General features: G+C 52.5%; 2 long non-coding RNA genes across 2 annotated transcripts in view; both read right to left on the reverse strand.

The window, feature by feature from the left end:
- Positions 1–6,254, reverse strand: part of LOC140722824 (uncharacterized) — a 132,056-nt gene extending 125,802 nt beyond the window's left edge. Inside the window, exons 1-2 of the long non-coding RNA XR_012097753.1 lie at positions 6,130–6,254; positions 5,762–5,911 (exon numbers count right to left, since the gene is read on the reverse strand). This is a non-coding gene — a long non-coding RNA (uncharacterized lncRNA). The remainder of the gene's footprint in view (positions 1–5,761; positions 5,912–6,129) is intronic.
- On the reverse strand, positions 54–4,031 carry LOC140722825 (uncharacterized). The gene is made up of 3 exons (XR_012097754.1): positions 3,904–4,031; positions 3,039–3,144; positions 54–158 (listed from the first exon to the last, which is right to left on the reverse strand). It is a non-coding gene; the product is annotated as an uncharacterized lncRNA (long non-coding RNA).
- Positions 6,255–9,775: the final 3,521 nt, after the last annotated feature.

A 9,775-nucleotide genomic window follows, 5' to 3' on the forward strand; every position in this document is an offset into this window, starting at 1 on the left:
CAGATGGCATGAACATCGATTTCTCGAACACACACACACACACACACCTATCAGATGAAGGGATGTAATTCTCATCCTTGGGGTCATCGAAGAACTCGTAAACACCATCGGAATCCATCTCGCTCAGTTCCTCCTCGCCCTCCTCGCAGTCATTGTCACTGAGGGGTAGAGGGCATGGGAGATGAGGGGAGGGAGGCAGGAAGGTGGCAAGCCAACTTGAGTGTGTGTGATGGGATAGTGTGGAGGGAGATTCACTCTATGTCTGACCCCGGGAGTGTGTGATGGGACGGTATGGAGGGAGATTCACTCTGTGTCTGACCCCGGGAGCGTGTGATGGGACAGTGTGGAGAGAGATTCACTCTGTGTCTGACCCCGGATGTGTGTGATGGGATGGTGTGGAGAGAGATTCACTCTGTGTCTGAACCCGGATGTGTGTGAAGGGACGGTGTGGAGGGAGATTCACTCTGTGTCTGACCCTGGGAGTGTGTGATGGGACGATGTGGAGGGAGATTCACTCTGTGTCTGACCCTGGGAGTGTGTGATGGGACGGTGTGGAGGGAGATTCACTCTGTGTCTGACCCCGGGAGTGTGTGATGGGACGGTGTGGAGGGAGATTCAATCTATCTGACCCCGGGAGTGTGTGATGGGACGGTGTGGAGGGAGATTCACTCTGTGTCTGACCCCGGGAGTGTGTGATGGGACGTTGTGGAGGGAGATTCACTCTATGTCTGACCCCTGGAGTGTGTGATGGGACGGTGTGGAGAGATATTCACTCTGTGTCTGACCCCGGGAGTGTGTGATGGGACAGTGTGGAGGGAGATTCACTCTGTGTCTGACCCCAGGAGTGTGCGATGGGACGGTGTGGAGGGAGATTCACTCTGTGTCTGACCCCGGGAGTGTGCGATGGGACGGTGTGGAGGGAGATTCACTCTGTGTCTGACCCCGGGAGTGTGTGATGGGACGGTGTGGAGGGAGATTCACTCTGTGTCTGACCCCGGGAGTGTGTGATGGGACGGTGTGGAGGGAGATTCACTCTGTCTGACCCCGGGAGTGTGTGATGGGACGGTGTGGAGGGAGATTCACTCTGTGTCTGACCCCGGGAGTGCGTGATGGGACGGTGTGGAGAGAGATTCACTCTGTGTCTGACCCCGGATGTGAGTGATGGGACGGTGCGGAGGGAGATTCACTCTGTGTCTGACCCCGGGAGTGTGTGATGGGACGGTGTGGAGGGAGATTCACTCTATGTCTGACCCCTGGAGTGTGTGATGGGACGGTGTGGAGAGAGATTCACTCTGTGTCTGACCCTGGGAATGTGTGATGGGACAGTGTGGAGGGAGATTCACTCTGTGTCTGACCCCAGGAGTGTGCGATGGGACGGTGTGGAGGGAGATTCACTCTGTGTCTGACCCCAGGAGTGTGCGATGGGACGGTGTGCAGGGAGATTCACGCTGAGTCTGACCCCGGGAGTGTGTGATGGGACGGTGTGGAGGGAGCTTCACTCTGCGTCTGACCCCGGGAGTGTGTGATGGGACAGTGTGGAGGGAGATTCACTCTGTGTCTGACCCCGGGAGTGTGCAATGGGACGGTGTGGAGGGAGCTTCACTCTGTGTCTGACCGGGGGAGTGTGTAATGGGACGGTGTGGAGGGAGATTCACTCTGTGTCTGACCCCTGGTGTGTGTGACGGGACGGTGTGGAGCGAGATTCACTCTGTGCCTTCGCCCTCTCCCGCACTCCCACTCCCATTTTCCACAGGGATCGCTCCCGACACAACTCCCTCCCCACTGATCTCCTCCTGGTACTCATCCTTCCAAGCGAAACAAGAGTCACAACTGTCCCTGCACCTCATCCCTCACTACCATTCCTGTGAGTCTGTTGGGGCCATCTACTGTATTAGGTGCTCCTGTTGTGGCCTCCTGTATATCAGAGAGACCCAATGAAAATCAGGAGACCGCTTCACCGAGCACCTACGATCCATCTGCCAGAAAAAGCAGGATTTCCCAGTGGCCACCCATTTCAATTCTGCTTCCCATTCCGACATGTCAGTCCATGGTCTCCTCTACTGTCGTGATGAAGCCACACTCAGGTGGGGGGAGCAACACTTTATATTCTGTCTGGGTTGCATCCAAACAGTTGGCATGAACATCAATTTCTTGAGCTTCTGGTAATTGCCCACACCCCCTTCACCATTCTCCATTCCCTTTTCCCTCTTTCACCTCATCTCCTTACCTGCCCATCACCTGCCTCAGGTGCTCCTACCCTTCCCTTTCTCCCATGGTCTTCTACCCTTTATCAGATTCCCCTTCTCCAGCCCTTTATCTCTTTCATCAAACTTCCCAGTTCTTTACTTCACCTCCTCCCGCTCTCCCGGTTTCACCTGTCACCCACCACCTTGTACTTCCTCCTCCACTCCCCCCACCTTCTTAATCGGACTTCTCTTCTTTCTCTTCTGTCCTGATGAAGGGTCTCGGCCTGAAACGTCGACTGTTTGCTCTTTTCCACAGATGCTGCCTGACCTGCTGAGTTCCTCCAGCATTTTGTGCGTGTTGCTTTGGATTTCCAGCATCTGCAGATTGTCTCGTGTTTGTGAGTCTTCTCCTGCTCCTATTTCTATGTTCTGACATTGTACAAGATGTTGGTGAGGCCAGATTTGGAATACTATGCTCAGGTTTAGTCACACTGTGACAGGAACAATATCATGAAGCTGGACAGAGTGCAGAGGAGATTTACCAGGATGTTGCCAGGACTTGTGGGACTGAGTTATGGACAGAGGGTGAGCAGGTTGGGACTTTTTGTTTTGTCCCCATTGGAGTGTAGGAGAATGAGTGGTCATCTTATAGAGGTGTAGACAATCATGAGGGACATACACTCAGTGGTGGAGGGGTCTCGGGAGGTAATTCTAGAGCAGAGGGTCATGGTGGACAGTGTTGTAGAGATTAATTCAGGATAATAGGGGCAGGGATGGGACAGCAGTGATATCTCAGTGGGGAGTGAGACCAGAGGAAATGTTCACCCTCCCAGTCTCAGCTCCATCTCTCACCTCAGCCTGGTTTCCATCTGTTGTTCAATGTTCCCCTGTGGCTCCTCACCAGACGTTGCCTCTGCCTCTGACACGGAGAGTCCATCGCTCTCAGTCTGACACCTTCCTGTAACAGACCCGTCATCAGTGGACTCTGACCATTGGGACTCTGCCCACCTCAGACTCGTCCCTCACCCTCGGGAGCTCCCTCTCAACACACCGTCCCTCACCCTAGGGAGCTCCCTCTCAACACACCATCCCTCACCCTCAGGAGAGCCCTCACACTGACTACCCCGCTACCTCAGGAGCTCCCTCAGGTCCATCCCTCACACCAGACCGTACCAGTACCTCAGAAGCTCCCTAGTCAGTCCCTCAGATCCGGCCATCTTTCACCCTACAGAGATCCCTCAAGTCAGATGGTCGCTTGATCTCAGGAGCTCCCTCGGATTCATCCCTCACCTCGATCCCTCCCACTACCTCAGGAGATCTTTCAGCTCATCCCTGGAGCTGCTACAGCTGACACCGTCCTCTTACCCCATGAGTTTCCTCAGTCCATCCCTTATCCTAGAGTCTTCCCTCACCTCAGACCCATTTCTGCCTCAGGATCTACTCAGACCAACACTCAATGTAAAAGGCCCCATGGTCTGAGACCCTTCTCAGCTTCAGCTCCTCCCTCACCAAGACCCTCCTCACCCTCAGACACCCCTCACTAACACCATCCTCACTGTGACCCTCCCCACTCTCAGAACCTCCCTCATCGAGACCCTCCACACCCCAAGAACCACCCTCATCAAGACCCTCACCCCCAAATCTTCCCTCACCAAGACCTTCCCTCACCAAGACCCTCCTCACTCTCATACCCTCTCTAACCAAGAACATTCCTCACCCTCCTACAGAGACACTGCTTATCCTCATTCCCTCCCTCACGGTCAATCCTTCCCTCACTGAAAACCTCATCACTATCAGACCCTCCCTCACTGAATCATCCTCAGCTACTACCTTCACTCCCCCACAGACCCCTCTGGCCCTCAGTCACACCAAACACAATCAGACACCCTCACCGACACACTCCTCACCCACAGACCCCTCTCACCTTCAGTCACTCCAAACACACAGACACCCTCACCGAGACCCTCCTCACCTTCTGACCCTCCTCGCCCTCGGTCACACCAAACACACTCAGACACCCTCACCGAGACAATCCTCACCCACAGACCCCTCTCACCTTCAGTCACTCCAAACACACAGACACCCTCACCGAGACAATCCTCACCTTCTGACCCTCCTCGCCCTCAGTCACTCCAAACACTCAGACACCCTCACCGAGACCCTCCTCACCTTCTGACCCTCCTCGCCCTCAGACACTCCAAACACACTCAGACACCCTCACCGACACACTCCTCACCCACAGACCCCTCTCACCTTCAGTCACTCCAAACACACAGACACCCTCACCGAGACCCTCCTCACCTTCTGACCCTCCTCGCCCTCAGTCACACCAAACACACTCAGACACCCTCACCGAGACCCTCCTCACCTTCTGACTCTCCTCGCCCTCAGTCACTCCAAACACACTCAGACACCCTCACCGAGACAATCCTCACCCACAGACCCTCCTCGCCCTCAGTCACTCCAAACACACTCAGACACACTCACCGAGACCCTCCTCACCCTCAGTCACTCCAAACACACTCAGACACCCTCACCGAGACAATCCTCACCCACAGACCCTCCTCACCCTCAGTCACTCCAAACACACTCAGACACACTCACCGAGACCCTCCTCACCTTCTGACCCTCCTCACCCTCAGTCACTCCAAACACACTCAGACACACTCACCGAGACCCTCCTCACCTTCTGACCCTCCTCGCCCTCAGTCACTCCAAACACACTCAGACACCCTCACCGAGACAATCCTCACCCAGAGACCCTCCTCACCCTCAGTCACTCCAAACACACTCAGACACACTCACATAGACCCTCCTCACCTTCTGACCCTCCTCGCCCTCAGTCACTCCAAACACACTCAGACACCCTCACCGAGACAATCCTCACCCACAGACCCTCCTCACCCTCAGTCACTCCAAACACACTCAGACACCCTCACCGAGACCCTCCTCACCTTCTGACCCTCCTCGCCCTCAGTCACTCCAAACACACTCGGACACCCTCACTGAGACCCTCCTCACCTTCTGACCCTCCTTGCCCTCAGACACTCCAAACACACTCAGACACCCTCACCGAGACCCTCCTCACCTTCTGACCCCCCTCGCCCTCAGTCACTCCAAACACACTCAGACACCCTCACCGAGACCCTCCCTCACCCTCTGACCCTCCTCGCCCTCAGTCACTCCAAACACACTCAGACACCCTCACCGAGACACTCCTCACCTTCTGACCCTCCTCGCTCTCAGTCACTCCAAACACACTCAGACACCCTCACCGAGACACTCCTCACCTTCTGACCCTCCTCACCCTCAGTCACACCAAACACACTCAGACACCCTCACCGAGACAATCCTCACCCACAGACCCTCCTCGCCCTCAGTCACTCCAAACACACTCAGACACCCTCACCGAGACAATCCTCACCTTCTGACCCTCCTCGCCCTCAGTCACTCCAAACACACTCAGACACCCTCACCGAGACCCTCCTCACCTTCTGACCCTCCTCGCCCTCAGTCACTCCAAACACACTCAGACACCCTCACCGAGACAATCCTCACCTGCTGACCCTCCTCACCCTCAGTCACTCCAAACACACTCAGACACCCTCACCGAGACCCTCCTCGCCCTCAGTCACTCCAAACACACTCAGACACCCTCACCGAGACCCTCCTCGCCCTCAGTCACTCCAAACACACTCAGACACCCTCACCGAGACCCTCCTCACCTTCTGACCCTCCTCGCTCTCAGTCACTCCAAACACACTCAGACACCCTCACCGAGACACTCCTCACCTTCTGACCCTCCTCGCCCTCAGTCACTCCAAACACACTCAGACACCCTCACCGAGACACTCCTCACCTTCTGACCCTCCTCACCCTCAGTCACACCAAACACACTCAGACACCCTCACCGAGACACTCCTCACCCACAGACCCTCCTCACCGTCAGTCACTCCAAACACACTCAGACACCCTCACCGAGACCCTCCTCGCCCTCAGTCACTCCAAACACACTCAGACACCCTCACCGAGACACTCCTCACCTTCTGACCCTCCTCGCCCTCAGTCACTCCAAACACACTCAGACACCCTCACCGAGACACTCCTCACCCACAGACCCCTCTCGCCCTCAGTCACTCCAAACACACTCAGACACCCTCACCGAGACACTCCTCGCCCTCAGTCACTCCAAAGACACCCTCACCGAGACACTCCTCACCTTCTGACTCTCCTCGCCCTCAGTCACTCCAAACACACTCAGACACCCTCACCGAGACACTCCTCGCCCTCAGTCACTCCAAAGACACCCTCACCGAGACACTCCTCACCTTCTGACCCTCCTCGCTCTCAGTCACTCCAAACACACTCAGACACCCTCACCGAGACACTCCTCACCTTCTGACCCTCCTCACCCTCAGTCACTCCAAACACACTCAGACACCCTCACCGAGACAATCCTCACCCACAGACCCTCCTCACCGTCAGTCACTTCAAACACACTCAGACACCCTCACCGAGACCCTCCTCGCCCTCAGTCACTCCAAAGACACCCTCACCGAGACACTCCTCACCTTCTGACTCTCCTCGCCCTCAGTCACTCCAAACACACTCAGACACCCTCACCGAGACAGTCCTCACCTTCTGACCCTCCTCGCCCTCAGTCACTCCAAACACACTCAGACACCCTCACCGAGACACTCCTCACGTTCTGACCCTCCTCACCCTCAGTCACTCCAAACCCACTCAGACACCCTCACCGAGACCCTCCCTCACCCTCTGACCCCCCCCCACATTCAGACACTCCGACACCTTCAGGCGGAGCGCGAACCTCGAGACGCGGGCAGATTAATCGACCAATGACGGAGGGAGGGAGGTGGGGCTGGCAGGATTGACGGACTGACCGACCAATAAAGAAGCGAGGAAGGTGGGGCTCGCGCTGCGGGAAATGAACCGACCAGAGACGGAGGGTTGAGCTCGCGAGCCGACGGTTTACCTGACCAATGACGTAACTCGGGGTGGGCGGAGTTACCTGAGCAGTGACGTATGGCGAACTGCGCGCGACGGTGCACGGTCACCTGATCGGCTTTTTCGGAGCAAATTCCAGAAAATTGGCTTTTTTTCAATTTGTTTGGCTTCGGAAAATTCATTTGGCTTTTTCCCGGCTTTTTCACTTGTTAACATTATCCGCACGAAAATTACAAGCCATCCTGTTTCTAAAACATTTTCCATTGAGAAAGATGTTTTTTGGTCAGTTTTCACTCCTGATGAAGGGTTTCGGCCCGAAACGTCATTATTTCCTCCTCCCATAGATGCTGTCTGGCCTGGTGAGTTCTGCCAGCATTTTGTGTTTTTATTTATTTCCAGCGTCTGCAGATTCACAACAGCAAATGGGAAGAAAAACTTGTCTGGGTACAAAAGGCTGCTGATGGATCGGGGGCAGCTTGTTGTAAATTGTGCCCCTGCAACATTTCACCAAGAGTTAGCAACCTTTCAAACCATGAAAAATCGGAGAAACACACTCAAGCGGAGAACTCCAGACGCAGCTTAATGTAACAAAGACTCCTAGGCAAGATAATGATAAAGTTAAGGCAGTAGAGCTGCAAATTGCTGTCAGCATGACCTGCCATTGTGCGATATGTACAGTTGACCACCTCAGTGAAATCATGATAGCTCATGGGCATGGGAGTACACTGGAGCACATAGAGTTACGTAAAACTAAATGTGCATGCTGAATCAAAAACATCATTTCGCCTGCACTGACAACTGATTTACTGATGACTTTCAGAACAAGAAATATGCCGTCATCATAGATGAATCTACAGACATTTCAACACAAAAACACTTGTGTATTTTAGTTTGATTTTTAAGTGACAGGACAAAGGAAATTGTAACTGGGTGTCTAGGTTTAATTCCAGTGCAAGAGGCTTCAGGGGAAAACATATTCAATTTGATTGATAAGGAAATCAAAAGATGTGGCCAGAGTCTTGCAAATTACATTGGTTTTGCATCCGATGGTGCATCAAACATGGTTGGGTGCAACAATTCTGTGTGGTCTAGACTAAACGATGTGTCTCCTTTCGGTGTAAACCCTTCATCTGCTCGGTGGCTTGTGCATGGAAAGGTTCTGATGAACTAGGAAGAGCTAAAGGCTTATTTCACTTCTGCTGAACTAGCCCAATCAAAGTTTAGTACAAAATTCAAAGCAAGACGCCTAAAGGAAATGTTGTCACTCAGACTACAAAATCTACTTGTTCTTTGAGTTTGCAACACCTGTTGTGCATGAATTTGAAAGACTGAACAGCCTTTTTCAGCAAACCAAAGCTGATCCTTATGAATTGTCCCAACAAATATTCTTACACCAGAAGAGTCTTCAGAACAGACTGTATGATGCCAAAATACAAAAAAATATTGATGGAGTTGATTTTGGTATCAAATTCTTAACAGTATGTAATAAGATCCTACAGCAGAACAACAGCTCTGAGGCCCATCTAGAAAAAAAAATGTCAAAGAAAGATGTATGTCTATGCTAGAAGAAGCTTTCAGTCAAGTTACATGTAGATTTCCATCAGCGAGAGATACATTTGAAAGTTTATCAAAATTGAGCACTGTGATAATCTTAAATCAAGACTCAAGGCCCATGTTTTCCGAGTTACCCTTTATACACCTTGCAGGAAACAACGTCAGCATTATTGAAGAACAACACAGAAAAATGCCTTTTGTCGACTGGAAAGAAGAAGCTCCATTTAAGAAAGATGGACTCCCTGCAGACACTGAACAGTTCTGGATTGGTGTACTTTACCATCAGGCATTTAAAGAGGTTGCCACCTTTGCCCTTACTTGCCTAACAACCCCTGTCAGCAATGCTGTAGTTGTGAGGATATTTTCTCTTGTATCCTCCGTTAAAACAAAGGCACGAAACAGAATGCAGCTGAATCTTCTTGATGCTACGGTGAGAATCAGGGCAGAATGATTGATTTCAGGAATGTGTTGCAAAGACTTCACTGCATCTCGAGAAATGCTAAAAAACTTCACATCGGACAAGGTTTATGCTGCACGTTCCACTCATTCCTGAGAAGAGGATAGTAATGACCTGGATCTGGAGGTTTTCATAGAATGTGAGTATGAGAAATATTGAAATTTGTTTGGCATTTTTCTATTATTGTTTGGCTTTAAATTAAAATTTCAGTCTGGCAACCCTGCGCAGGCGTATTGACCAATGACAGGGCGGGAGGTGCGGCTCACCGGGCGGGGACATTAACTGACCTGTGAACCCAGCCCAGGGTCAACCACTGACACATTGCTGGTATGGGGGTATTTATCCTGTGAACTGTCCCTCTCTCAACCCCTCTGTCCATTATATTCCTGTAAACTCAGCCCAGTGTCCAACACTGACACATTGCTGGTGTGGGGGGATTTATCCTGTGAACTGTCCCTCTCTCACCCTCTCTGTCCATTATATTCCTGTAAACTCAGCCCAGTGTCCAACACTGACACATTGCTGGTGTGGGGGGATTTATCCTGTGAATTGTCCCTCTCTCACCCTCTCTGTCCATTATATTCCTGTAAACTCAGCCCAGTGTCCAACACTG

This window comes from Hemitrygon akajei, unplaced genomic scaffold, assembly GCF_048418815.1.
Source record: "Hemitrygon akajei unplaced genomic scaffold, sHemAka1.3 Scf000090, whole genome shotgun sequence".
Taxonomy (NCBI): domain Eukaryota; kingdom Metazoa; phylum Chordata; class Chondrichthyes; order Myliobatiformes; family Dasyatidae; genus Hemitrygon; species Hemitrygon akajei.